This window comes from Lolium rigidum, chromosome 4 (assembly GCF_022539505.1).
Source record: "Lolium rigidum isolate FL_2022 chromosome 4, APGP_CSIRO_Lrig_0.1, whole genome shotgun sequence".
NCBI lineage: Eukaryota > Viridiplantae > Streptophyta > Magnoliopsida > Poales > Poaceae > Lolium > Lolium rigidum.
In genome coordinates, this window is record NC_061511.1 from 145,735,061 (window position 1) to 145,760,948 (window position 25,888).

Sequence of the window (25,888 nt, forward strand, 5' to 3'; positions counted from 1 at the left end):
GAAATGCTAAAGTATTCAGAGGAATCGGCCAGACACGGCCAATGACAATTACAAACATCATCTCAGACTTTACTCTATTGTCTCACCGCTTCAAGCAAGCGGGCATGATAGTGGACGCCAATCTATGGCGTAACCACCTCTCTCATTGTAACATCTAACTCTATTTTCTTTGAGTGCAATATATTCAGGTGGGATCCTCTCCTCCCAGTGAAAGCTTCAAAAAAAAAAAAAAAAAAAAAAACTAGACCCAGCTAGAGGGTTTTGAGAAGATAGTTACCAATGCATTCAACTCAGCGCCATTCTCCTCTGATCCCTTCGTATACCTGGATAACAAGCTGCTGAATACGGGCAAGATGCTGAAAACCTGTAGTTCCTCCCTCTATAGCGGCAACATAACTTGATCCATGATCGTCAATGAGCTCAGCTTCCGCCTTGATGTGGCCAAGACAAACAACTCACCGTGGCAGAACATAACTTCAGAAAATCGCTGAAAGTCCAATGTATGGTTTTGGCAGCTTGGGAGCGATCAATCTGGCAGCCGAAGTCTAGATTCTTTTGGCTCTCGGAAGGGGTCTGCAATAATGTTATTTCACCTAAAAGCTTCGGCTTGCATAAGGAAAAACTATCTTCCTTATCAACATATCTCTGAGCTTCCGTCACAGGCCAGCAAAGAAAAATGGAAAGCATGTGGGGAACATTTCACTAACTTTATTGTCCAATGTCATGACCGGTCCCAAACCCTTAACCTGCAGGCCCTAGACTTTGCTCAATGTTCATTAATTTGCATGGTTTCACAACAAACGTACCTTATTTACAATTCCGGAAATCCTAATGCATCTAGAATGCCCTATAATTTGGGTACTCAGTAAAAAAATTAGGCCTAGAACGGTCTAGAGTATCCACTAGTACCCAACAGTCATAACAGAGGCATTGAATAAGATATGTCGCTTTTCCTGGACAGCAACAAGAGCCCGAGAAACCAAGAAAGAAAGGCCAGGGCAGCGCTGAGGGCAAAGCCCGGTGTGTTTCCCCCATCACCGCAAGCATTGTCTATTGGGCCGGTCGTGAGCACCGCTAGCACCTGGTCAACACAGAGCAAAAAAAGAAAAGAATGAAGTTATTCGAAAGATAGGACAGGTTAGCTAGCTGGCTGACCAGCAGGAAATTTTTACCTGTGGCATGACAATAGCAATGGAAATGGCACCAACGGCGTTGCCCTGGCTGTCCCCACCGTCTGTAGCAGCTATATGAAAAGCAAGTGCCATTGGCACACATTGCGTTATGGACCCTGAAATTCCCAGTAGTGCAAAGATGCCGAGCGCAATTGCCACGAGAGTTGGATCAGGTTCCGTGCGGCTATGTCTCGAGGAAGGCCTGTATCCATTGCTGGATAGGACGCTGATGATAACAGCTGTCAACATGAGGAGACACATGAGGAAGTTGCTCAACGCCCGGACAGTCCTTGCTTGTTAGCTTGTGGCACAACTTGGGGATGAAGGCGGTAGTGATCTGTGCGCGTAATGACGGAAAGTATGAGTCCAATGCAACCCTGGCGGAAACCGTTGGTATACATATGCAACTCTTCCCTCGACCCTCGTGGGTTGCCATGGTAAATCTCGCGACCCATCCAGTCGGTGTTGTAAATAAAGAAGGGGTACAAAGCTAGCTGTACAGTTGATCTATGCATGTCAGATTACATAGGAGCATGCATGAATGAATAATGTGATCGAATATGTACGGATGCACTTACCCATGACAATCCCGTCAAAATGAATAATTGCGTCGTAGACGGAGACATGTTCTTCAAACACTTGAATGGATTGCTGAAAGACTGAACGTGGGATGTGTCAACATCTTTCTTTTCAATTGGCTGTTCGTCAGCGAAGGCCATGGTGAGTGCCATGGTGATGACAATATACACCTGATCAAATGCATGCCATTAATTTTTGCAAATATTAGGTATGCATTTCGTGCCATGGAATCAATGGGACTATGTAGAGAATACACACCACACTTGCAATGCAGGAACCCTTAATGTTTGCGCAAACGTGACAACAAGCTTCAGTCTTTAGCCAAGGGAACCACCTACATGTGACACATTATAGGCACTGAAATATGACATGCATGACACCAAAGCTGATGGACTGAGGATCTGGGTGACAAGCTTACCCTGGCCATTTTCCAGTCGCGCCGGCTGCTAAGCCCAGAGTGACTCCAACACTCCCCCAAAAGCAAAAAAGAACATAGCCGATTTGGGGGCCATATTTATTACCCACTGTGGTGTAATGAATTTCATTTCAGCTCAGTGTCATTAGAACATGCATGTATGTACATTACTCACCGGATAGATCATCCATCATAGCACGGGTAACCCCTCGAACTGTGTTGTTGGCAAAGTCGAGGAGCCAAAAACCGAAGATGACCATGGCGGAAGCACCTTTGCGGACGCTAAAGACACTGCAAGGAATGAATGCACCAAAAACACAACAAAGTCAACCGCACCGTGTGCCCGACATGCAAGTCAGACCAAAATATGAAAATTGATACTGACCCGCATTTTATTTTGGGGTCTCCGAGGTAGTGCCCAATGTCTGGTGAATAACCAATGACCATGGCCTATGTTGGGCAGTTGGTCAAAATTAGGCATGACAACAAATGGTTCTTAGATACATGGATAGAGAAGCATGACCTTTTCATGAGCCTACCGAAATGGAGAGGAGGAGGCATCCAACTAGGATGAATGGCCTCCTGCGTCCCATCCTCATTGTGCATCGGTCACTGTGGTAATTGAGCGTGGGATTTACCTATAGTGGCACATCAAATTACTAGAGATAATATTTCCCATGATTGCATGCAGCAATCTCAATTCTCATGCAAAATATGCAGGTTCTTGTATCGTTATGCTTCAAACAGAATGTTTTTTGAACGAAAAAATAAATGAAGCAATAGCATTGAAATAGGCTCACCAAAACTCCAGCCAAAGGTCCAGAGCTGCAAATAAGGGAAGCAAACATGTGTGGAACTCCAAGAAGCTGCATGCCATAGTGAAGATAATGAATGGATCAGCGAAGATCATGAAAGCTCCAAGTAGAAAGGAAAGAAAGTACACCTGAGCATACGGTGTGAGGATAGAGATCTGCATCCCCCAGCCATAGTGGATTGCCCCGGAGACACTGGATGTTAGGAACAGCCGGAGGAGGCTGCCACCGTTGTTGTCACGAGGCTTGACCAAAAGTTTGGCGGACACAATCCTCTTGATGGCCAGCTCCAGTGGCTTTTGATCACCACGGTCCACCTCCATTATTGTTTACCTAACAAGGGCAAGAGGAAGGGACATAGATTTTCTAGACAATCGAGGGAGATGGAGGAAAACCTGGGATGGCAAGGTTTTTCGTGAGGTACATGCCGGTGACCCGCCTATAGACAGACGCATGGAAGGGTTAACCTTTTTTCCGGGGTGATAAGATTGATTTGGGTGTTCAGACGGTTAATATGGTTAATAACTTGCACACCAAATCTGGCAGCTAAGCTTGGTTTAAGTGCCCTTTCCCAGAATAGAAAAAGCACATGGTCGACAGCTCACGCCTTCCAAAAATAGAAAGCATGTGGTTCACAAGTACTCCATAGATGAACCGGACACGTACTTACAACCTGCATCACCCAAAGCCAACATTCCTGCAAAGGAAAACAGTAATCAGCAGGCAGCTAAAACGAAGATAAAGCAAACAAATGGTAAAGAGCACAAGTTTAATTTATGCTCAATATGATGGGACCTAAACATATCACCTACTCTCCACTGAAACTTGTGAGAGCCTACCATGGTTCTAAGTCTAGGAATAGGAACTCATCCTTACTTTCTCCAGATGTTTCTCCAAGCGGGCGCCTACATGTTTAAGCCTAAACCTCATATCTTGAAAGTTGCAAAGAAGAGTATTCCAAACCGCGTCCATGGGGTCTTCTCCATTAGAGTGGTTACTTGCTTAGTACTTGGCTACTTGCTGAGAAAATGAAGACATATGTCCCACGGCAAGAAACCAGCTGCTGGCAGGTTTTTTTCTTGTATTCAGCCATGCACCAGGGATTTATTTTGTTCTTCCAGCACTTTTAGCCGAGTGTAGTTCCAGTCCCTGATGACCGTATTGGTTGCCTCCTCAATGTACCCGGGAGCTTTTATACATGTAGTGTCTTGTGCTATTTCATAATCTTTGGACTGGATTCTAGGCATCGAGATGTACACAGGAGAACCTTCCAATGGCAACATAGAGGCATTAAAGAGCATAGTCACACTCACTTCGTTCTCCTCGCATAATTCAATATGGTACGCACCCTTTGAAACACCAAGTTCTTGTAGCATAAGATCGAGTAATATTCTATAAGGAACCCTGACTATCCTTGGGAGTATCCTACAACAGCAGATACGGGCATAAGTGTTAGAATTTACTCTAATCACGTTTTTATTTTGAAGGTCTACATATTTAAGGTTGTACATGTCTGTGAAATGATATATAAAGGTATAGGGCAGAATTCCTGAATGCGTTGAGCACATAATGGTCTGTTAGTGCTTTATATAAGAAACTGGTCTGTTAGTGCTTTATATAAGAAACATAAGCCCAAGCAGTCAACATAACACAAAGTTGTGATGATATTTAGACAGGCCTTGAGAAATAACCATTAAATTTGTCTGATTTACTAACTCTACATCCATAAGAACGGAAGATATAGTGAAAGTAAACGGAACTGTAATCATGAGCACATGATAATTTACCTATTTCCCAGACAAAAAAATTACATCTAAGGAATTAGAAAACATAAGTCAGTAAGTATCAGAAATCGTTGCTAGGCATGTGGCTGTGTACACAACATGGAAAAAATAAATCGATATACAGATCAACCGGTTGTTAGGGGTTAAGTGAGCAAGAGCGTATAGCTGATTGCTGGTTGAAGATGGAGACCCTATCCGCTGATATAGTACTTACCGGCTACTATTAATTAGAATACAAAATCTACTAAAAGTCTAAAGCAATGCATACAGTAGTGTTTTATCTGCAACAATATTTGCATAAGTGCACCAACATTGAAACCAATCTCGACTGACTTTCTGTTATGCATTTTGCCAACAATGGAACAAATGCATACAGTTGACCCAAATGAAAATGGCAGGTTTGGCATAGTGGTGTACATTTAATTTATATCATGCTTCTAGTTTTGTATCCTCTCTCATATCGCTTGCCATCTTCTAGTCCCAAAATTTAGTGAAAAGAATGGACATTGCCAAATGGCTAAAACACAAACATGATCATTTTTTTCTCGTACACAAATACCAGTTCCAACATTAGTATGGATAACTATGCAGAAAATAACTCTCTGTCACTAAGAATAATATGTGCTGCCAGCAGTGGCATGCAAGAACTCCAAACCACCAACAGGGGCAATAAAGGGACTGAGATTCAGTAAGTCAGCTTACAGGCAGGTGGAAGCACTAAGGTTTCCAGCTTCAACATTATAAAACTATGCTGCTAGTGAGAGATGCATAAAATACACTGGCGTTTTATAAGTGGGAGCTTGTCAAATTATTACAGGCATGAGCAGAAATTCTCGTCACTGATAGGTTTACTTAGCTAGGGGAAACATCCAAAATGGAGAAACAGTACAAGAATAATCTTTAAAAATGCAAACCTAGGCTAATTTAAATATACCGATAAATCTATAATTACAAAGAGATAGAGTATGAACTGACCTGTGAAAGGCATCTATATCAGATGGTAATAGAAAACTCTCTTTTTCTATGGCCATGATAATAATGAAATATAGAGGAACCTCACCCCACTACCAGTGGCGGATCCACATTATAGCTGTGGGGTCAGCCGACCCCACAGCTATTTGGCAAATCCTTCATATTTTTTCGATCAAGGAGCATAGCCCCAGCCTCTACATCCAAAGGATGCACACAGCTTTCTTCTTTATTAAATTATTCGCAATGCCTTACAAGGGGAATACAAAGATCAATCTCGAAGCCTCCTTCCTAGCGACAACTCGCTATACCTATGATGAAGGGGGGACCATGAACAAGGCCATACTCCCTGACGGTACACCAACACGCATCATTCAAAAAGCAAAACCCTGAGAGTGTGCCATTGCACACGTCGCAGAGTTCGCAACCACCATCTATCTCGAACCCATCTCCAAGAGAGATTAACGTATTGACCGTGTCAGGCCTGTGGCAAATCCTTCATATACTTGTGTGTTTTTATACTGAAAATTACCAAAAACTAGGTAAATTCTGTGATAACTATAGCTCTGACCCCACAGGATTATCGTCCTGGCTCTGCCACTGCCCACTACCAAACATTTATGCTACACATATGGACCCAAAGCTATATAAGTCTCAGGTGGCATCTGTATTACAGCACACCAAACTGCACTGGCATTGAAACGCATACAAAAATATAAACCAAGATTAGTACTCCAGGATGTACCTATGTTCTAGTGAACTACCAAGAATATTTTCCATCACTGGTTCTGCAAATTGTGCATGCACATATTAGAGAAGAATCGATCATTTCGACTTCCAACAACAGAAAAACACAAGATTGATTTATTCATCTCCCCAACAATGCCTCCTATCAAAAGATAGGAGTGAACTTCAAATATTTTCTGTCATTCTAAATGAGCTCTTGAGGATGTGATGGGATCGCTGCGGGGGGCTTGTATGCGAGACTGGGAGAGGATTGAACTACCTTGCACCCTGCTCTCTGCTGCTTCCATTCGCTATTCTAGACTATTTGGTGCTGTAATTTGAACCTATGTATATGTGAAACTTGTGATGCCGTTCGTGGCTTTATATATAATGCCGGGCCAAGGTGTTCCATTTAAAATTCCAAATAAGCTTTAAATTTTCTGTGTGAACTTTCAGTAAAGCTAGATGGAAACTGGGAAGCCAAGTTTCATAATATTTGGTTCAACCTTTAGTAAATCGAATAGAAGCTATTAGGAAATAAGCTCTCATAATCTACGGCTCAACTCTTAGAAATCTGAATATAAGCTATCAACAATAAATTGGATATGTTTCTCTATCCATGGCTCAACTTGCATGAAGTGGATCCGATATTTTAAACAACACTGAATTCAATATTTCCATGTGAGCTTTTACAAAACTCAAATGAGATTTAAATATTTTCTGTGAACTCGCATGAAACCTAGACATAAAACAGAGCTACTTCTTTTGTAAAATCTAGATCAACTTTAGGATGGCCACTCTCAACAACTATATGAAGCCACTTTGAACAAACAATCAGCCAAGAAACAAAAGAACACTAACATGTGAGCCCAAAGCCACCCGTGGTAACAGCAAGCATCAATCTTCAGCAAGACGAATAGCTGCAGGTAACAAACAGTGGCAGCAGAGCAACGGTTTTAAAATAAATAGTAAATACAAAAAATGCTCAAAAGCAAGAGGAAAACAATCTAAAAAACTTAGAAAACAGCAAGGAAAGAGGCGTGCTGCAGTTTTTTTTTTTTTGTTTCCAGCCAAGTGGCCTTTGCAATTCACACATGCCATGGTCCCTGAATGTTGTTGATCCAAGGTACAAACAAGATTTTTAAAAAATCTCATAAGAAATCTCTCTCTAATATCTCAGTGCCTTAATTGTAAGATTAAAAAACATCTCGGTACCTTAATTGCAAGATTACAAATAGCTAGATGGAGCATCAATATTACGTAAACTAATCTTAGCTAGTATTTCCATCAAACACGTTGTAAGCATAAATAAAAATGGATTTGCACAAATAAGATGAGTCTGCCACCAATTTTAGGTCGCGAGCGGCGACCTGCTCTCCTCCCTCCCTGTAGACCAGCGTTCTAGAAAGAGAAAGAGAGGGGAGGGCATGTAGGTACCTGACAAAGAATATGCATAGGGAGGCAGACCGCTGCGTTGCTGGCCGGCGTCTTCAGTGACGAAGAAGCCGCGGAGTAGGCCAGGCAGTTCTGTACTTCTGTCTCTGGCCGATGTCCTCCCTGACGAACCAGAGCAAGCACATCGCGTCAAAGGAGAAAGGACCCGTCCTCCACGCTGCGCCACCGCCCTGGCGTCCTGCTGCCGGCATGTTGGTGGATGGAGCATGTGGTCCTCCTCGTGACCGTCGCCGGCGTGTTGGTGGATGGAGCATGTGGTCCTCCGATAGGACCGAGATGTTGGTTGATGGAGCATGTGGCCCTCCTCGTGACCGTCGCCGGCGGCTCCCGCGTCGGCTCGGCGTGAAGGGAGAAGGCTCTTCCGAGCGGAGTTTGCCACCCCAAATGAGCTACTCATGTTTTTTTTTTCTTTTTTTTGAAACGAATGCAAGATTTGCCATTTTCTTAATAGAGAAGAATAGGTGGCCAGTTTATTAACGGAAAACCAACCAAAAATCAGTACAAACCTCCATGCCGATCGTCACGGAACACGACCATCGCATGGGCATACACAACCACCCTGACAACCTACCGAAGCTGCACAAACACCACCTAGGCGAAGATCGTCGTCGAGGTTGCTCACCGGCGTCATCGTCATCACTCCGCACCCGCAGCGACTCCAACTTTCCCGAAGAAGCGACCACCAAAAAAGACCTTGTGAAATTGAATTGAAATAGAATACTAAAGCCAATATGAAAAGAAAATGGCTTCCGATTCGAAATTAGCGGGTGGTAAACCAATTTCAGTTCGTGCTGAATGTAGAAACTATAGAATTGGATGTTTTGCTGACTTTGGACAATTTAAATTTTTTGCTTTCTGAAATTTGAAAAACTTTTTCGATAACAAAATTGGATTTTTTTTCCTAAGAACAGTTGGGATAGAAACGAAAAGATCGACCAACCCAATCGAGCGAGGTGTCACCAGCTGTCTCCTGAGGTGTGCGTTTGGGGGTGGTGGGGGGTGCTGGAGCGGATCAGCGGCGACCGGGAGGCAACCACGGTCCACGGGCAGAGGGGAGGGAGCACAAGCACAAGAAATGCAGCATGCTCTAGAAGAGAGAGCGGACAGAAGGATGAAGAGCAGCACACTCGGGTGCAGGAGACCAAGCCGGTCTAAACTAACAACAATGGCGGCGGGTGGAGAAGCATGGAAGTTTCAGTGTGAGGAGGCGAGCGACTGGAGCGACACAGGCGAAGCGGTAAACGGCTTTCCAATTTAGAGCCCTATACACTGCCCTAAGCGGCCCTCATGTTTCACTCCACACCGGATCTTCCACCGATTTGCTGGCCCATTAGGTAACAGGTGCATGGTGATTTCAACCATTTGAATAAATATTACCTTTCAAAGAAAATCCTAGTCAATATTATCGGATTGGCATCTTCATTTCCATGACTTGTGAAACATAGTCACTGGTCGAGTCGTACAAGGATATGTGTTCACATAAGTACATGGATTAAGTCCCAAGGATACGGGGCTCACTTCTCCCCTTTTCCACTCTCGCTTTCTCCTATGGTTTGAGGGTCGGCGACGTCCATCCAGGGTATTTCCCCTGCTTCACCGGTGGCTCTATCGGCTAGAGTGGTAGGAGGAGAGGCTACTGGTGCGTACATATTAGGATTACGTGTTTCGGATGTTCGCCGCCAGGAGGGAGTAGGTTGTTGATCTCTCTTGGCCAGATCTGGCGCTACCTTGGGTTGTTGATGCCCTTCGTCGTGTTCCGACATCCGAAGTCGATGGATGACGGCTTCTACCCAAGTATATCGGAAAATAAGGCCATGGTTGTATGTGGCTTCTTCCTTCTCTGTGTTGCTTCTTGGTGGTGTCTTCTGTCCCTAGCCGATCGTGGATGCAAGGGGCCGGAGCACAAGTTCAACTCGGCAACGGGCGGGTCTGGAGCTAGTTGGAGTTCTCCTCCCGCTTTGGTGCACTGGTGCAGCACATCACCGTGCGGTTGCCGAAGTTGTACTTTGTCATACCCCAGTGGTGGAAGCAATAGTAGCTCAAGCTGGAGGCGAGACTACTCAACAGCGCTGCATCCGCCTTTCTTGTCATGTTCGAGCTCTCTGCATTCTCTCGGCCAGCTGCCGCGGCGAGGGAGAGGGTGGAGTTGGCTTGATGGAGGAAAAGCCTTGGCTCTAGCTTCGGGAGCTCTTAGAGTTTCTGCTCCCTGCGGTGGATACCAAGCGGTCGTGTGCTTTTGCCATCGCTATCTGTGGTCAGAGGGCTGACCCCACCGCCACCCGCAGCAGCTGTTGTATGTGCTTCTTCTTTCTTTACTGGAAGATCTTCTCCAGCATCGGCGCAACCTCTCCAAGTTCTACTCGACCAAGTGGCCATGTCCCCGGTTCAAGCAGAGGTGGCTGCGCCTGGAGGCTATTCGTCGCCGACGAGTTCAAACATCTTGATTGTGTTTCTGCAATCTCTTTTAGAGTGTTATGTAAAATTGTAGGACATTGTTGTAATTTTCCAGTTTCCTTTGGTCCTTATTGTAATTGTACACCCACCGCCGATGAAATAAAAATTCCAGGCCCTTTGTGGCCTTATCTGCTCAGAAAAAAGTACGTAACCATATCGACTAGAGACAATTAAAAAATTTATCATACAATATATAGTTTCGAAACCAAGTTGTGTGCTTGATATTACATACCATTAATGATGTTCAAGAAAAATATAAAAAATATGTGAATACATTTGGAAATACATTCATCACATGATTATCTCCAAGGCACATTTCTAACATGTGTCGAGGTCTTTGTAACTAGATATCATGTTGATATGTTTTGATGGAAAACAAAATAATGCATTGCTCTCAGTGCATGGATTGCAGACTTGTAGTTGTACTATATTAGGGTTGCACTATGGTTATCTTTTACCTTGCCCCAAGTACATATTTTGCACTACCTTTAGGTCGCAATGTGTTTGAACGCCCTTAATTCGTGTTAACGTGCCCGCATGTTTTGCGCTGGACTAGGTTGCATTGGGGTTGGATATCCTCCCTTCCATTACGGTTGGATATCCTCCCGCAAACTCCCATGAATTGAAAAAATAAAATAAAAAGGGGTTAATTTTTTTTAAAGAAACAATAAACTAAATAATAACTACTCCCTCCAGTTCATATTAATTGACTCTAATATAGATGTATCTAGACATATATTAATTCTAGATACATCTATATTAAAGTCAATTAATATGAATCAGAGGGAGTAGTTAATTAATATAGAAAGAAAACAGATAAAAAATTAACAAAAGAGCAAAATGTCTCGTTTGATTTGGCCACGCGTATTTTCAGAGTGATGTTTTCGTCAGAGGGAAAACAGTGTCCTAGTTCAGTGATGTGCTGCCGATAGAGGCCCATCGTAAGGGCCCAAACTTCAACTTTTTTTTAAGAGGGCCATCACAAGGGCCGAAACTCCAACTTGGGATAAGCAGCTGGGCTGGACATGTCAAAAGCGCACCATTCCATTCCTTCGGTTTCACTCCGGCGTGAGCGTGTTTTCACAAAAAAAAAAAAAAAAACTCCGTCACTTCACCGCTGCTCCCTGATCAATCATCGCACCCTCGATATATACGCTCCAAGTGAAGCTTCGCATAGGTCATGACTCAAGAAAGCATCGGCTGTGAAAGGCTTTCGGCTCCTCATGTGGCCACCATCCATGGCTAACCACGGCACTAGACCTGACCCGCGTCGTATCAATGTATCATATCGCCAGAAGTAAACGCACAACAGTGGACGACCGTGATCTAACAAAATCAGTAGGAGTAGCCCGCTAGCTCGCTAGGCAGGGGCGGTAGATCAAGATCAGGATGCCGTTCTCAGGCTTCGTCCCATCCTCTATCGCGCTGTTCCTCTCTACCGTCTGTACGTCGAGTTCAGTCGACTGGCATAGCCACAAGCCACTGATTGGAATATCCAGCCGCGAGCGATCTTTGCTTGGGATCACGATGTCGGCGAACGGATGTCCCCTTGCGAGATTAGAGATCGATACGGCACCTTTCTGCTGGGTGCTCTGAACCTGAGGACCAGAACGGCTGTTGAGTTCTCTCAGTCAGTCCTCGACAGAGAAAATACTCTTCCTCTCGATCCTGCCCTGCTGCCGCCCACTAGCTGAATGATCATCAACAGAGAGAAAAGCGCAGGGCGCGCGGCGGCGATCCCAGTACGCAACGTACGCACGGCCCGACTTGTACGCCATTGGACGGGGGATCTCGTCTCTCATCTCGGCGTGAGGAAAGAAACTAAAGGGAAATCTTGAGGTCAGCGACGCTTCAATCAATCGATGCTCTCTTCCAGTCTTCCTGGCCTCACGTAATGGCAGATATGCATGCATATAGTGGCGTCCAGTTCATGTGGTACGGTGATGCATGCCTTTTCCAGAAGAAAAAAGAAATCTGCATGTCAGCATGTGCCCGACCTGCTGGGCTCTATATTTCTGCAGGCTTCGGACGCGAAAATATTCCCGCTCCAGCGATCTCTGGCCCCTTGCACAGTGGATGCACCATCGACAGCATCAACAAACATATAAGAGTGCACAACTCTTTTGCCTAACTCCCTAACCTCCTCAACACGACAACATATACCCCCTTCTTGCAAGTTGCTGCACAATCCATCGTCGATGCATGCCAATACATTCCATGTGATGCACCATGGCCCTGGCATGCATCAGTCTAGTCACCAACATATGGCACCTCCCGTGAGCACAAATTCTCCCCGCCTTTCTTTCTTTCTCCCACGGCCGGCATCATTGCCCGGAGGAATCGAAGATTGCTGGTGACAACTGAGACGCACCTTTGTAGTTTTGCTTGCTTTATGAGAGACTTTTCGGTGGCTGCCTATTTGGCATCTCACGCAGATACTGAACGCGTATTTGTAGCTGTCAGATCTTTGGTGGTTCAGTAAGTGTACTAGTCAGTATAGAACAAGGATACTGAACGCGTACTTATAGCTTCAGAACTTTGTTTACAGAAAGGGGCCATGTATGGTCTAAACTCGAGCTGAACCCTGCCAGCAAAACAAGAATAGTTTGCACTTGAATGAACTTTACCTTATGTTGGCGCGGCACCGAAGAAGCACTCGACAAACTGAACAATTAGATCGGTGTCACGTCACCATTATATGTCTACGGGATCATCCTAACCTCGAGCCTATGCCGTCGCCACGAGAAGACATGCTACATGTAGGTCGTCTGTCGTCTTACTCATCCATCGACATGTGCGTTTCCATCCTAGATCCTACCTTGCACCCTCTTTCTTGCTCTGCTCGCGTTAACTCGCGTAGATATCAGCCCACTTTCGCTGCTGGAAACAAACATCACGAATGACAGGCACGGAGACTTTCCCTGCGCGCCCGGCTCAATGATTTGGGCACCGGAGCCAAAGAGTTCCAAATCTGAACCTCACAAGATCACAGGCTCACAGTGAGAACCGACGGAGCCGAGCAGTCGCATGCATGACCAGTGTCTACACTACATCCCCAGCGTCCCGTATCCGTCGATCCGAATAGTTCATTGCAAGTTTGTTTGGGTCACTAGTTCACTACACCTCGGGGAACAGATCGAGCAGGAGCCTGAAATGATGGCGGTGTGCAGCGATCAAATTCGAGCGGCATCATTCCACCACGCTCCAGGCGGGCATGATCGACAAGAGAGATGGCCTGAGCCTGAAGCGAGCGCCTCCTCGCCGCACACTTCGTTCTCAAGGCGCAGTGGCCGGCGCCACCGAGGGGTCCCTTCGTGCAACGGTACTTCTACACAGGGTCCAGGCGCAGGACAAAGTCAGCAGCGGAAATGATGAATGCAGCTAGCTACTCCTAGATAGCGGTGGACATGGGAGCAGCTATTTCTTCGCGTGCCGCTCGATCTTTCAGGGGGAAAGCAAAAGCAACGCCCATAATTGCTTTCGCTTTTTTATCTGACGCCGGCGATCAAGGTCCGTCAGTGCCAGGTAGATATCCTACTAGATGTATGGGTCGATCGATGTGAAGGATCGCATCTGCAGAGGCATTCCCGATCAATGTATGCCGACAAACTTGAACGCGGGCCGAACTGTCTATCGATCGTGCAGCGCTCCGTGTGAGGCATCGAAGGAATGGCCGGAGCAGCAGACTAGCAGTGAGCTCTGCTGCCATGGCTAAAGGTATTCGGACGAAGCCAAACCGGTGGCGCTGAACAAAAGTGCAGGAGCAGTGGTTGCTGCTTTGATCCACTGTTATGCCTGATTGCCTGCCCACCCATGGATTGATCGATCCGTGTATTGCAGGTCACAAAAGCGCTAAGAGCTAAGCTAGCTGCTAGCTGCTGGCGCTACGCAGGCTAGCTAGCTCCTGGACGAACTGGAGCACGAAGCGACGGGAAAGCAGCAGCGTGCGTGAGGTCTTGCTTGTCCCTGGCCTCTCTCCCACAGAGATGACATGCGAATCCGTCTTATCTACACCTTCGTGGTGCGGTGAAGAGTCGGGATCGCCTGCCGCCCGGGTAATTCCTCGCCGGGCGCACGGTATTCTCCCTAGCTACGGTTTCTCCAAGTGTAGGTAGCTCGCATTCACTCAGGCAGAGATCAAGGAAGGCATCGTCTGAAACGTGTGCTGTCGTTGTACTGATGCGATCACCCCCGGTCGTGTGTACTTGTGTCGTCGGCTCGTCGCTGGCGCAACTTCAGAGGAATCAAGCACTTGTTTAGTTTAAGAGGCTTGTGTTTACATCGTACTACGGTCGTTTACTAATGCTACATCACCGCTGCTACGCTTTTGCTTTTTTTTTTTCTCAAGCTTTTGCGTCAGATGCTTCTACTCCGTAAACTATTGCAGTTGTTCGATGCGAACCTAAGGTGTAAAGCGTGGATTAGTGGGGCAACTATTCCAAGGATCGTGTGATCTATCATAAACAATATTTTCAAACACCTAGTGTGTTAGGATCTAACCAGGGAGCTGTGCCGGAACTTCCCTGCCTTCTTTTTGCAACAATTGCTGGCTCACGACGTTTCGAGCAGAATCCTCTTTAGTTTTTGGAAATGTCATAATCTAACTTGTGCTGATGTTAGCGGCAAACCAGGCTTGTGGTATTAGCAAGACTAGTTGCAACTCAACTTGCAACTGGAAAAAAAATCTCAGCTACAACCTAACTTGTAACTCAAGTGCACGAACTACGATGCAATCCAATGTTGGAGGAATCCGTTGAGCTTAAGCTTTGTTCTCAGTGAGAAATAGCAATTCAGTTGCAAGTGAGATTGCAACTACGAAAAATCCTCCCGAACCGTTAGATTTGATCCGTGATCCGTGCTAATGTTGAGTTGTAACATGAGTTGAAAATGAAATTTGGCGATGCCATTCTATTGAGACCGAAGTTAGTTCTCAATAGACTCAGAACTAGTCTCACACTAGCATCCAACCAGGCTTTATTCATTAAAAAGTCTTAAGTATCATAATGGCCTTTACATAACTGAGATATTACTAGAAAAAAGACTACCCGCGGCGCACTGCTTTTTCCTACCCAAGGCGTGCGTCAGGGCTAATGCGCCACTAGTAATAAATAGTCGTGGCGCACTTTTGAAATTTTCAATTTTGCAATTTTTAAAAATATTTTTGAATACATTTTAAATTATTTGTCCGATGATGTGTTGTTCTTGTTGATGAACCCTAGATTACTGAGGAGCTGGCCGGAGAAGAGGCGGCAGCTGCCGGAGAGGAGGGCGGGAGGGGCGCAGCGTGGTCGAGGGTCGTGGCAGACGGCGACCATGGGCGAGGGAGGTCGGGGGACCAGGAGCAGAGGAGTGTGCGTTTTGAAATTTTCAATTTTGCAATTTTTTGAAATTTGTTTGGAATAATTTTTAAATTATTTGTCCGATGATGTGTTGTTCTTGTTGATGAGAACCCTAGATTGCTGATGAGCTGTGTGTGTGCGTGTGCGTGCGCGTGTGTGTGTGCGTGTGTGTGTGTGTGTGTGCGCGCGCGCGCGTGTGTGTGTCCACAAAAATATAATGGCATAATTTTATTTTATCTCACCATTAATCCAAGAAGGTTTGGATACGTCTCTTGAATACTCCATCATAACTATGGTGTTTCGAGAAACGTGAGTTGTGGAACAATTTCGTAACTCTCTTAGATGTTCGCTAAAAACTCGTAATTCAAATTTTTTTTACCATGATCCAATCATAGATATTTGACTTTTCTATTACGATGATTTCTACTTCATGCTGAAATGTTTCAGATTTCTTCCTCATTGAATAAATATATCCATATATTTACACTCAATTCATTGTTTGGAAGCTTTCATGAAGTAGAAGAATCTTCTGCACACAACTATGCCCAATGAACCACATACATCGTCATGTATGTTTCCACTAAGTTAGTTGCATGTTCAACTCTTGACCTATGAATGGTATTTTAGTCATTTTCTTTAGAAAAGATTTGCAAGTGCCAAACGATTCAAAGTCGTATGACTCTAAAAATCCATTTGCATGGAGTTTCTTCGTGCGTTCCTTTCTAACATGATCTAAATGGCGGTTTCACAAATAAGTGTAATTATAAATCATTTGCCTTATGATATTTCAGCGTCAGTGTTATACATGTGTGTTTCACCACTAAAATTTATAATAACTTATCCATCGTAGATGGAGTATGGTCATAATTTGAACAACTTATTATTTACATTTGACCAGAGCAAAATACCAATTATTAAGTTCTTTATAATAAATCTTAAAAGTTAGGTAGAATGCCAACGACGAACACAATAACACTTTATTTTGTTCCAGACGTGCATTATTACCACATTCCTTGTCAGTCACTTAGTCCATTGTATTATTGTATTGTGTTGTGTTGTGTTGTGTTGTATGACACCTCATACCAACCAATATGGTACAAATACCCAAGAATTTCATTGTGTGACCAATCAAAGAATATATTCGTAACATGTATATCATCTATATACACCTGAGCTAGACTTTGTAGTCTTTTCTTTCTTTCTGCCAAAATCTTTTTGTAGTTTCACTTTCGACTTTCCTCATATTTCAGAAAACACTTCAACATCAATAACTTCTAGGCTTGTTGGTCAAATACCAATAACCTTGAGGTTCATACTTTGAAGTTGACCATCACATGACAAGTGTTCCGCATTTCAGTATTAGTAACCTTTTAATGTGATGAACAGTTTCACTCACAATTTTATCCATCAAATCATGACAATTTCATGATGACGCTACTATGGCTCATATGTATATGCGAATAACGTTAGTGCCCAACTAGTTGGAGTATCGGGATGCCTTGCGACTTCTACCTTCGTACATTCCCATAAAACTTATGAGTTTATGCAGTCTCACTAAATTATATTCTATCATCTTGTAAGAAGGTCTTAGATATCATATATATCTCACAACTTGCTTATTTCTAAAAACATACTTTTCAGCTCCTTACTTTATCAAACTGATTTGAACATCAAATTTCACGGAGACAAGATAATTTCAGATACTAATTGAAATCATTGCTCTTTGAATTGGCAATTTGAGGATTACCAAAAATTTACAACAGGACTTAATGATTTCGTGATTCTTTAACGATACGGTACCAATCCGAGTTACACGCCAGATTTAACAGTGTTTCTATCTCAATTACAAGCCTAGCGAAAAATAGAAAATGGATATCAATTCTACAAAGTTTAATTCAAATATAATTTTGACTATGTTCAGGATAAATTGAGGTTACTATTAATTCTTAAATTAACTAGGTGAACTCCCACTCAAAACAACATCCCTCACGTTGTCTTAGTGATTACATGAATCAAATCCACTACACCAAGTCAGATCTCACGAGAGATGATGTAGCTTCAGTGGCAAACATCGACATGTTCATCATATCATCTATATGATTCATGCTTAACCTTTCGGTTTGCCGTGTTCCGAGGCCATGTATGTACATGTTAGGCTCGTAAAGTTAAACCTCAGTTCCGCATGTGCAAATCTGGCTTGCACCCGTTGAGTCTATCACACCCGATCATCACGTGATACTTCGAAATAATGAGTCTTAGCAACAATGCTAACTAAGGACGAACACTTTATTATCTTGATTTTTAGTGAGAGGGATCATCTTATAATGCTACCATCATGATCTAAGCAATACAAGATGCATAAAAAGAATTAACATCACATGCAATACATAATGTGATATGATATGGCCCTTTTATCTGTGCACCTTTGATCTTCATCTCAAAAGCATGGACATGATCTCCATCATCAACAAGCATGATCTCCATCATTATCGTCGCGGCGTCAAGGTTCATGGCGCCGTATTCATGGTTGTCTAGCACTTGTAGCAACTATTACAACTACTTTGAAATAAAACTACTACAAGATGAATTGAAACAAAATTAAAGACAACTATAAGGCTCCTGCCGGTTTTCACAATACAATAAGGATCATCTCATACATCAAATATATTCATAATCACATCATGGCCATATCACATCACCAAACCCTGCAAAAACAAGTTAGATGCCTCTAATTTGGTTTGCATATTTTACGTGGTTTAGGTTTTTCGAGTAAGATCCAATCTACCTATGAACATGAACCACAACGCTGATACAATTGTTGTCAATTGCAAATTGTAAATTGGATCTTAACTATGGTGAGAGAAACTGACACCCGCAAAGCCACTTATGCAATACAAGTTGCATATCAAGCGTGGAGCAAGTATCATGAACGCAGTCATGTAAGGTTAGCCCGGGCCACTTCATCCCACCATGCCGCAAGATGCAAAATACACGATAAGCAAACGACAACAAAAGCATCAACACCCATAAAACCATTGTGGTTTACTCGTGCAACCAATCTATGCATAGACATGGCTCTGATACCACTTTGGGATTAATAGCATAGAAAACAAAAAAAAATCCTACCACAAGAACGAATAACAAGCCAAGATCTAATCTAGTAGATGGTAGCAACGAGTTGAAGATCAACATACCCTCGAAGATCGCTAAGCGTTAACGAGATAAATCTCGTGGTTGATGTAGTCGATCACTTGCCGCTTTCAAATGGTACCACAATCGGGTAGCACCTCCGCACTCGTTCACACGTACGGTGTTGATGACGACGTCCTTCTCCATGTTCCAACGGGCAGCGGATGTAGTAGATCCTCCTAGGAATCCCGTCAGCATGACAGCGTGGTGACGGTGGTGGTGGAGATCTCCGACAGGGCTTCGCCGTAAGCACTGCGGGAGAAAGAGGAAGGAAGGAGTAGCTAGGGTTTGACAGAGGGGGCACTTGGGGCGCCGGCCTAGGAGCCCCTTAGTGGTGCGGCTGGCTTTGATGTGTTCAGCTCCCTCCCTCTCCTCCTCTATATATAGGTGGAAAACGTATGGTTCCCCAAAAACCACTTTGGAGTCCAACTCCCAAACTTACCAAAATTGGAAACCTAGATGGAAAGGGATTTCTCCCTTTCCTTCTTGTTTGGCCGGCCAACTAGGTGGAGTCCACCATGGACACCACCTTTCCACTTGGTGGGTTGGCTAGGGCTGGTGGAGTCCCTCCGGGACTCTACCTGCCATAGTGATTTATTTCGGATGATTCTAGAACCTTCTACAACCTTCCATAAATTCACCGGACCATTTCCGAACTTGAAATGTGACTTCCTGTATATGAATATTATTCTCCGGACCATTCCAGAACTCCTCGTGATGTCCTGGATCCCATCCGAGACTCCGAACAATATTCGAACTCCATTCCATATCCCATTCTACTTAAAATGATATCGAACCTTAAGTGTGTCACCCTACGGTTCGTGAACTATGCGGACATGATCGAGACTCTTCTCCGATCAATAACTAATAGCGGTACCTGGAGATCCATAATAGCTCCCACATATTCAACGATGACTTCGTGATCGAAAGAACCATTTGAAAGAACATTTCCCGCCCTTTTGGGTTTTGTGTGTTTGACGTCAACACTATGTATATTTTTAGGGATTTCTATTTTCGTGCCCTCAGGTCCTTAGTTGTACTCAGTTTTCCCCAGCTCCCTAGTTTTTCCTCAGTTTTCCCCAAGCCCTTGTCTGAACCGCAGAAGGAGCTCGGACGGAAGGAATCCGTTAAGTTGACCGTTCCGTGCTGACGAGTGGGGTCGTGTCGTTTGTGGGGTCGCGTCGTGTGGGACCGCATCGTGTGGGGCTGGTAGGAAGGGACCGCGTGGGACAGGACGAGGCCGTGTTTGTGTGGCCGTAGCGTGTGGGGCCGTAGCGTGTGGAGCCGTGTGGGTCCGGGACGGGGGCACGAGTGGTTTCGTCTCTTTCGCCCGGATTAGCAGTTTTCAATGTACCTTTTTCCTCTCTATCGCTCGATCTCATTCATATTTGATAGCCCAAATTGGTAGCAAATCTAGAGCAGCTTCTCCTTCTGTTTTTTAACGCCATTCATTTCTTTATGCCTTCGTTTTTACCCAATCAGGTAGGAAATCTAGGGCACAAATCCAGAGAAAAATATAGGATAAGCTGCATACGAGCAACCAACATAGCATAGATATATTCAGGATAGATCCAAAAGTAGTACCGATAGATCCAACATAAGCTACATTTTACATGAAATTAAGCTGCTCTACGGATAGAGCAGTCACATACGAGAGAGTGCAGTGAGGCACGTTCAACGCCTCCGGGTAGCGCGTGTGACTCGCTTGGAGGTTGCGCGAGTGAATCCCAAGTGCTTTGTGTTTGGCCATGTACGCATGCACGTTCACGGTCCTTCCAACTCTAGCGCCACATCTGTCAATGGATTCAGCATGGTTCACCGGGGAGTTGAAGTCGGTGGCGCGGAGCTTCTGTTGCGGAAGGGGCACTTGTAAATGCCTCGAGCAAAAGGGCCATCGTAATGGCCGGACTGCAGCCTCCCGAGGACGTGACGAGTCTTGGTGTGGAAGGACTCGTCGTCGGCTGTCGACGTCGCTGCTCTGCACCTGTCACGTAGCACCAAAGATCGTGCAAAAAACACGGAGTCAATTGCAACGATGATGGAACAGAGAGTGAACAAAAAATCATGCATGATAATATGGGCTCGAAAAAAAGAGGTAGCCTCAGTTACATTGGACACACTTATATCCAGGATTTGAGTCAGCAAACCAAAGATCATGCACAACAAATTTGTACACACCAATTGTTTACTGACCAAACCCTGAATCAATTTATGCCCAAATATTCATCATCATCGGCACAAATCTTAAACAAAAGCAAATCACAAACACTAATAACGCAAGATCTAACACAAAAGGATCGAACTAGGAACAGACGAACAGTAATAACGCAAGATCTAACAAAAAAAGGATTGAACTAGGAACAGACGAACCGTAATAACGGTAGATCTAACACAAAATGATTGAAATGAGATAAGAACAAGGGAACAAAGGGTTACCTCCGGCTCGTTGTCGACGATGGTGGTGTCGTAGGGGTTCTCCCGGCGCGTCGTATCGCACTCGGTTCGTACGGGTCCCAATCGACGGGGGCCTAGACGGGGGCGGCGGCTGATGCGCCGGCGGCTATGTTGGAAGCAACGACGGGGGCCTGGATGGGAGCTGCGGCCGATGCACCGGCGGCTACGTTGGAAGCAGCAATGGGGGCCTGAACGGGGGCGGCGGCCGATGCGCCGGCGGCTACGATGGAAGCGAGCGACAGGGGCCCGGACGGGGCGGCGGCTGATGTGCCGACAATGGGCATCTCATTCTTCTCCATCGCCGGCGGTTTTCTTCGGGGTTTTTTCTTCGGTTGTGGAGAAGATGATGGGACATGAGAGGCGGTTGCAGTGAGCCAGTGAGAACGTGCGTCGAGGGAGAGAAAGAGGGGCTCTATAAAGACGAAGGTGGCGTGTACCGCAACACGCGTCCGCTATGCACGGCAACACGCGTCCGCTATGCACGGTTGCAGCGTGCACCGCTACCCGAGTCTAACCACTGGGACGTTTGGTGTACTCAGTTATAACCTCGGGCCTTATACGTAAATTTTATCCGTACTCGGTTTTCCCCTCGAGGACTTAGACCGGCAAGTGCAATATACTCAGTTTTACCCTCAAGTAGCTGGTCAACAGAGAGTCAACAAATGAGATTAACATAGCTAATTGAGTCATTTCATGCGCAAAAAAATCCAAAAAAATAAAAACATAGTGGCAACTACTCATGGAGTCTTCCTACGCAACCTCGCCACCTAGAAAACCTTAACAAACATATATAAATCAAGTTTTACCACAAATTGCCACTTCTCGGAATCACTAGTGTAGCTATGAAGATGCATGGTTTTCCACCCAAACCCCTTTGCAAAACATCTTTCCCAAAACATAGTTTGTCTAAATGATGCCATAATTGTCACACTCATGTATATTTGAATTGCAAATAATTTGATGTAGCCCAATATGAATTATATTGTACAAAACACACATTTTTCATTTTGTAATTCTTTTGTTTGAATCCCTTAGTCTATTTACTATTCATGTGCCCTTGGATTCTTAGTACTACTCAGTTTTGCCCTCAAGTACTGTCACAAATGCTCCGAGAAGCCCAAACTTATCCCGATTGGTTGAGCCGTTGTCACACGGATCGACTCCACGAACCGTTGATCCACCGATCTAACAGGCAGTATACCCCTATCCGTCTCTTCGTGGCAACCTCTCTCTCTCTCTCTCTCTTCGTGGCCACCCATCTCTCTCTCTCTCTCTCGTCGGTGGAGAATGCAATGACGAGTTTGCCACTTAATATATAGTATTGGTATAAACATGAGGCATACATATTTGCGGATTTCGGTGATTGCATTATTTTTCAGCCCTCTAACAATTATCAACTATCTTGAGCTGTCCCTTTCTTTTAGGGAATATAGTTTGGGATATAGTATTGGTATTTTGAAACGGCCTAAAAGTGGTATAATTTTGTTATAAACATGAGGCATACATTTTTGCGGATTTCGGCGATTGCATTATTTGTCACCCCTCTAACAATTATCAACTATCTTTAGCTGTCCTTTTCTTTTAGGGAATATAGTTTGGGATATGGTATTGGTATTTTGGAAAGGCCTAAAAGTGGTATAATTTTGGTATAAACATGAGGCATACATATTTGCGGATTTCGGGGATTGCATTATTTGTCACCCCTCTAACAATTATCAACTATCTTGAGCTGTCCTTTTCTTTTAGGGAATATAGTTTGGGATATAGTATTGGTATTTTGAAACGGCCTAAAAGTGGTATAATTTTGTTATAAACATGAGGCATACATTTTTGCGGATTTCGGCGATTGCATTATTTGTCACCCCTCTAACAATTATCAACTATCTTTAGTTGTCCTTTTCTTTTAGGGAATATAGTTTGGGATATGGTATTGGTATTTTGGAAAGGCCTAAAAGTGGTATAATTTTGGTATAAACATGAGGCATACATATTTGCGGATTTCGGGGATTGCATTATTTGTCACCCCTCTAACAATTATCAACTATCTTGAGCTGTCCTTTTCTTTTAGGGAATATAGTTTGGGATATAGTATTGGTATTTTGAAACGGCCTAAAAGTGGTATAATTTTGTTATAAACATGAGGCATACATTTTTGCGAATTTCGGCGATTGCATTATTTGTCACCCCTCTAACAATTATCAACTATCTTTAGCTGTCCTTTTCTTTTAGGGAATATAGTTTGGTAATTTCGGTGAATGCACACACTAACTTTGAAAACAACTACAAGTACATGTAACTGAATAATGGATTTGTAACTAGGTATCCCTTGTAACAACTTCTAGCGCCTGGTGAGCAATGATAAGAATCCGATCGTAATTATACAACAAAAAAACAACCAGCCATCAGATTAGCTTGCTTCTTCAACTCGATCAGCTGCCTTAATTGCTTGTTCATTTTCTTCAGTTCTCCCTTCACTTCCACCAGTTCTGCATTGGGAGCATTAGGCATAATCGGAAGGTCCCTAATCGGAACGGCTCCTCTCTCCGCCGAATTATCTACGAGCAAGTCCCCCTCCCAAATTGCGCCCCCAATAGCGCCAATTGATTCCTGCAACCGAAGCCTCCGAACGTACACATCGATCCACTCGAAATGCCTGCATTTCTTCAAGATCCGAAAACAACAACGTGAACCCTAAATCCCAAATTCGAGGGAATAACAAGAAAATCGAGAGAAAACGAGAGAAATTGGAGCGAGATCTAACCTTATCCCCCTCTCTATATGGCAAGCTCTCGCATGCAACGAACTCACGTCCACGGTTGCCGTTCTCGTCCGTCTTACGGATCGACCGCTTCGGAGGCTCCTGGCGTGGGCGGTCGGGGCATCTTGTCAAAGGCACGGGTCCATACTCGCGGCCATGAAGAACGGGAGGTCGAAGAGAAACTAGACATCACCCGCGTGCCGGAGAAGGGCTGCCGCCGGCGGAGAAGAAGAACAATGGGGCGCGGAGAAAGAAAGGGGAAGCAATGGCACGGGCACGGGCGCGGGGCTAGCTCGGGCTCCCATTTTGCAACGGTCACCCGGGTAGGCTGTGGGTCCGGCGCGCTCACGTGGACAAGTTGTGGGTCCCACGATGATCCGGATAAGTGGAGACGTGTCCACTGCGGGGCACCAACGGCGGCCCCACTTGCCGGCACCAACCAACGTCAACTAAACGGGATTCCTTCCGTCCGAGCTCTTTCTGCGGGTTATAGACAAGAAGTTGGGGAAAACTGAGGAAAAACTAAGGAGCTGGGGAAAACTGAGTACAACTAAGGACCCGAGGGCACGAAAATAGAAATCCCATATTTTTATGTGTGTTGATGTAGACAGGTACAAGCTATCAAAAATTATGTTGGATCGATGAATTGCTTTAGCTGTTCTGAAGTTCTGCAGTTTTTCTGTGACTGGCGGAAGTTCCGGCCCCAGCAGGCGGAAGTTCCGCCCTGGCTTATTCAGCAGAAGCTCCTCAGCGCAGTTTGGCCACAGCTCCTTTCTTCCTGACCGGAAGTTCCGGTGAAGTTGGCCGGAAGTTCCGGTCGGCGGAACTTCCGCCCAACTTCCGGGCAAGTTCCGGAAATGCGGATTTGTGGCTCAGTATAGTCCAGTAAGGTTTTCGGGCAATTCCGGAACTTGGCTGGAACTTGGCCGGAACTTCCGGTCACCGGAAGTTCCGCCCAAGTTCCGCCCCTTCTTTTGCTTTGCAGGATTTTTATCAGAAGCGGAAGTTCCGGCCCAAATGGCCGGTACTTCCGGTGGAAGCCGGAACTTCCGGCCGTCCTGGCCGGAACTTCCGGTGTAAGTGAATTTCGTCCCCAACGGTCAGATCTGAAAGCTCCACCCATATAAATAGCTTTCTTCTCCAAAGGGACAAGTTGCTCAATCATTGCAAGAAAAATCTGCCAAGCTTCACCACCATTAGAGCCACCTCAAGAACACAAGATTTGCAAGATCTCCTTCCTCCCCCAACCAAAGCTCTTGATCTTTGGAGATTCGAAGGAGAAGACACCAATCTACATCCTCACCGAAGCGTTCTTCATTTCCCCCTCACTTGTTTTAGGGATCTCATGCTAGTGTTCCTATTTGGTTCCCTAGTTGATTTGTTGTTGATGTGTTGTTGTTGATTGTTGTATTGTTACAGATTTGGGAGCCTCCAATTTGGTTGTGGATGTGTGCCCCAAGAACTTTGTAAAGGCCCGGTTTCCGCCTCGAGGAAATCCCTTAGTGGAAGTGGGCTAGGCCTTCGTGGCGTTGCTCACGGGAGATCCGAGTGAAGCCTTCGTGGCTGTTGGTTTGGCTTGCGTAGCAACCACACTCCTCCAAACGTAGACGTACCTTCTTGCAAAGGAAGGGAACTACGGGAATCATCTCCGTGTCATCGCGTGCTCCACTCTCGGTTACCTCTATCCCACTCTATCTCCTATTGCGTAGCTATATCTTGCTTAGTTGATATCCTTGTCATATAGGTATATTCACTTAGTTGCATATCTAGAGAATTTACCTT

The 25,888-nt window shown here is 44.8% G+C and overlaps 1 long non-coding RNA gene across 1 annotated transcript; it reads right to left on the bottom strand.

Moving 5' to 3' along the window:
- Positions 1–2,742: 2,742 nt before the first annotated feature.
- LOC124708608 lies at positions 2,743–3,172 on the bottom strand. Its single transcript, XR_007005216.1, has 3 exons — positions 3,110–3,172; positions 2,967–3,032; positions 2,743–2,804 (listed from the first exon to the last, which is right to left on the bottom strand). It is a non-coding gene; the product is annotated as an uncharacterized LOC124708608 (long non-coding RNA).
- Between the last annotated feature and the right edge of the window lie 22,716 nt (positions 3,173–25,888).